The sequence below is a fragment of the Harpia harpyja genome, chromosome 2, assembly GCF_026419915.1.
Source record: "Harpia harpyja isolate bHarHar1 chromosome 2, bHarHar1 primary haplotype, whole genome shotgun sequence".
Lineage (NCBI taxonomy): Eukaryota > Metazoa > Chordata > Aves > Accipitriformes > Accipitridae > Harpia > Harpia harpyja.
Window position 1 is genome coordinate 10682501 of NC_068941.1, and position 5283 is coordinate 10687783.

Here is a 5283-nt window from a genome sequence, read left to right on the forward strand (position 1 = left end):
CATCTCTGCTGCTGCCATCTAAACTAACTGTCTCAATTTAGGAAACATTTACCCCTTTGAACATGGCAAAGCCACAGCTTTTGTTTGACTAATGCAGGATGGACAGACTGTAGGAATATGAATTCTGTGGGCAAGGGGTTTGCAAGGAAATGCCCAGAGCTTTTTATCTCTGTGTGGCTGCCACAAGTTTTCCTTCATTTTATATTCTCTGCAACGAATAGTCATGTGGGAGAGGAGAGCCATCCTCACAGTTCAAAGCAGTAACTGGTTGGTCTTCAAAGGATGTAGGCAACTGGCTCCTCCATAGCTCCCCAGAAGAAGAATGGGAAGCCAGTTGTTTCTCCACCTAGTGACATTACCTTATTCCTCCTTTGTTCTTATAGTTCTTTTTTTCTTATGGAAAAAACTGGTTTTGTGGCATGTTCTAGACTCTGAAAGGTTGTTTTTTCCAGGGTCAGAAAAAATGAATTTCTCACTGGACAAGACTTTTTTTTTTTTTTTCAGTTCCCACACAGCAGCTGGAGTGCATAAGCAGTTTGAGAGGCAAGGTTAGGACTGTGCATGGCTTTAAATTTCATTCACTCTAAGTGAATGCCACGGGCTTTCTCAATCCTCATCTGAAGAGATGAGGACCCCTGGGCTCTTAATGCCACTGAATCCTTGCTCTGCGACTCTGCAGAGAAAGCTCAGGGTCATCATCTTACACTTGTGTGCAAATTCTGTAGCCTTACTGGACTGGACCCCTTAAATAGCACTTTGTGATCATTGCAGAGGATGACTGCACTATTTGACATCTTTCTACTTTTCCTTTGGGATTAGTTTAATAAAGTTCCCACCTGTCGGATGTAATCTATTCCACTTGTCAGTGTCTTGCTTATCTAGAGAAAAAATTAACATCTTTTGGGACAAGTGTAATGAAACACCTGTTCAGTGCCCAGTAACAGCCAAGCCAGTAGAGTTCAGTTCGCATGAAGAACTGGAAGAAGCACAGTCGATCAATAGTGGGATAGAACAATTTTATAAAATCAGCAGTGTTTTCACCTTGAACTCCCTGTCCTGTTTGGATTACCCAGATGAAATATAAAAAGGTGACAAAAGTTATTTGTAGCATTCTGTATTACTGCAGAGAGGCAGACCAAAATATTTAGTTATGTTTAGAGGACTGGATTTGTCGGACTAAAGAAAAGCATGGGAAGAGTAACCCAAGTACTCATTCATTTTTGATGCAAGAACACATTCAAACCAAAAGTGGCACTTTAAAAATGTAAGAGGAACCACACCTTACACAACACAGTTAATGTGTGAAACTCATTGCCAGAAAATATTAACAGTATTCTTGGGAAAGATTGGTCATTTATAGCAATGATAAGGTAACTGACAGTAACTTAGACTATTATGATTTCAAATTGATCATATAGGGCATACAGTCTTAGCTGTGAGCGTTAGACACATGATTTTCCTATGGAATGAGTTATTTCTTCATAAGTTATTCTCAAATTTTCAATAATATGTCTGTTACAGGAATGCTTGCTGCTTGAAACAAATGGCATGGACAGTGCTAGAGAGGAGATTAAAAGTAGCAGTAATGTAATATGGAACATAGAGTTGCTTTCTTATACATAACCTGTCTAATGAACTCCTTACAAAGGAAAAAATGGGCTACTTTAAAGTAGTTCCTTCTTTTTTTTTTTAAATAAAAAATAAATAAGACATTTAAAATAAGACCTTTATAGCTAAAGGTCGTCTTTTTTAAAGCCCTTGTTGCTAATGTTCTTGAAAAGAAGACTGCATTTTTTCCATATTTTATAATCTAATCTAACTATGAAGTATTTATGATATCAAATGTAAATATTGTGTCCTCATTCAGAAGATATGCTTATAGAACTCTACCAATATTATTAAGCTACGGACTTTCTAATCTGCCTTCCAGCACTTTATCTGTAAACCAGGGTGAAAATGAAAATATGAAATTAGATAATGATGTGTAACATCTTCCCCTGCTGCCCTTCTAAAACCAAATTTTTCTTCCTCCTTCTGCTTTTAAAAAAATATTTCTGCCCTGATTTTTAACGTTTCCCCTTGATCCTTAGCCATCCATGATTCTTTGATGAAGTCTAATTTTACCAGCATTTTGTGCAGTAACTTTTGCTGAGTTTTATTAACCAGGAGTGTACTTTGATCTTTTCTTTACATGTCCACACTTCTCAACATCAAACAGCAAAAATCCTGGAAGCCCTAGCAGTAAAAGAAAAAAAGAAAAAAAATGTTTTAAGCGACCATTGAAATTCATGGGGAAGTTCAGTTTTTACTTGTGACATTATGAGAAATCAAAAGTTTCAGACCCTAAAGACAGCTGAGGTAGGGGCTAGGATGTAATATCAGGGATACCCATTGTGGTTATTAGGAGACGGGGAAAAGGATCAGATGCTACATAAACAAGTAGCCCCCAAACAACAGCGAAACAAAACTGCCAGAGAAGGGGCTGTGGGAAATCAGCGAGTATATCCACCCATTATGATCCTAAACCTACAAATGCTTATTTTTCAATAAGTGTATTAAAAAGGACAAAGCCCTATAAAAGGATCTGTGTAGGGATCTAGCCATTTCAGTATGATCTCAAATTTTGTGTTCAAATTGTCCCCTTTCGGTCTGTTTTATCTATTTTCAAACTATTAATTTTTCAAAACCCCCGTTGCTTCTGAATGAATTATACTAATATATATATTATACAACTGTGAGAAAAACATATTTTTAACTTTCTGGGAGCATTATTAATTTAATATATAATGTGAGAAAATGGCCATTATCTAGTTTTTCTTTAAAACTGAAGTCCTTTCTACTTGTTTTTGAAACATTATGTTAAAAACTAATATACTTTCAGACCATCAAATTTGCTGATGCTATAATTTTTAGAAGTTATTTTACTCGCACAACAGAAGGACTCAGGACGCTGGGTCAGATTCTCAGCTGGTTTAAATTGCCATAGCTTCACTAAAAGTAGCAAAACTATGCCCATTAAAAAGAAGCTCTGGAGGCAGTTAGGGTTCTTACAGTTTACAATAAAGCACATGCTCTTGTTGTTATTTATGTTGCAGTAGCTCCTAGGAGCCGTGCTTATTACCAGGCACCACTGTGCTGGAGTGACACGTACAAAGAACGGAAAACTCTTCCAATGTAATGCGAAGTGGAACCGTCTTTTGTACGTTGGTGACTAGATAACATGAGCACTGTGCTCGATTTTCTGCAAATGGCTGTTTCCTCCTCTAAAATAATCTCAGTCATGTTTTGCCTTACTTTGGCATGCTCTGTGCAGAAGTTCTCACATTCTGCGTGAGTTCAGTAGGAAAACACTTCAAAAATGGTTTAGGGGGAAGAAAAAGAGCTCTTCATTTCCACCGCTTGTTTAGAAAGCCCTGTTTTACATTTAATAAATTCTCTCTTGCTTTGAAATTGTATACATAGAAATGGGCTGATTCCTTTAGTAAGGCCATGCATTATATGGCTATATACAATATTCTTCGGAATACCTGTGGACTACAAATTCTTCAGCTAACTTATGCAAGTTTGTCCGTTCTTTCTGTAGAGTTACCCAAGCCTATGGAGAAATCTACATGCATTAAGAAAAGTGAGGAGATCATAGAATCATAGAATGATTTGGGTTGGAAGGGACTTTTAAAGGTCATCTAGTCCACCCCCCCTGCAATAAGCAGCAACATCTTCAACTAGATTAGAGCCCCGTCCAACCTGACCTTGAATGTTTCCAGGGATGGGGCATCTACCACCTCTCTGGGCAACCTGTTCCAGTGTTTCACCACCCTCATCGTAAAAGAATTTCTTCCTTATATGTAGTCTCAGATGATGCTTTTGGTTTTGTGTATAGCTTTTGGGGGTTGTACCTACCCTAATACCTTTTTTCATTCTCTCCATTTCTGAAAGTGGAGGGATATTCCCTTTCAGTTTTCATTTTCCAGAAAATATATGCTCTTCTGCTTTACAAATGACCAAAACATTCCAGACCTTGGTTTTTTTCCAGTATGTTAAACAGTAACTCTACAAGTACTAAGTGAAATTTCCTGAGCTCTGGATTGTTTCATTTATAAAAACCACAGTTCCCTGCAGGATGGTCAGATTATATATCTAATCTGTTTTTCAGAATTATAAAGTAAGGAAAATTGCCAAGAGGCGAGAAAAACTGCGTAGCTGATAGCACTGGTCTTCGTCTCAGACAACGCTTGGTTGTTCCTACAGTCTGTAGCAATGCTTCAAAATCTTTCAGGCACTACATCCACAGCATCCCTTCAGTTTTCTGCATGCATTATGGATTCTTGTCTTGTGGAAAACATTCCTGCTTTGAAGTGTCAGAGATTTTATTTTTTCACAACAATTGTTTTTAACAATGTCATCTCTTGTTAGCTGCTGTATTAACATTAAACCTTTTTTTCTTAACTGTATGCAAATTGTAGCAGAGAGAAGAACCTTGTGCTAATGGACCAGACCTATCACCTCCTAAGACATGAGAAGTAAATGAAAACATAGCTAATCACATTGTTATCCCTTGTGTGAGCAGGTCAACGCAAAAAATAGCACGGATGCTAGAATATGCTACAGTGGAATATATGACAAGGTATGTAGAGGAATATTTATACAGCATTTTCTCAAAGTATGAAAGATGTCTTTCTTAAGTTTAGGTTCTGATAAGGAACCTGTGTGGAAATTTACCTCCGACTACGTTCATTGTCTTACTGAAGTCATCATTTTCTATTTGTAGTATTTGGGTACTTTCTTGAAGCAGGGCATAAAGACCTTGCCTTTACTAAATTTCCCCAAGATTTTTCTTTTAAAATAAAAAAGAAAAATTACATTAATGAAATATTCAACCCAGAATCTCCTTACTGCAGTTTCAGATTGTAATAAATGTACTTGGTTTTAAAAAAGATAGTAAAGCTTTTGTAGTTCTATAGGATTTCAATTATAAATTAACATTAAATGGAATGTTAAAGTTTGAGTAGGTTATATCCTTTGAACTTAATGGCCCAGATCTTTGGCTGCTGGTAAGAAACACACAAGGCAGCTCAGGTGAAGGGTATTCAAGGATGTCTTTCAGCATTTCTTACCAAGCTGCTTCTCCATACAGGACAGAGAACCTAGAAAACTACTCTAAAATATGGCCACTACTAATTGCAGTTACAGTCATTGCAGCTGAAAAATGGGTGGTGGACTTCATGACTTTTTGCTGCCTCTATTTTAGGATGATCTGATTCTCTCTTAGTTTATATTGTGGGA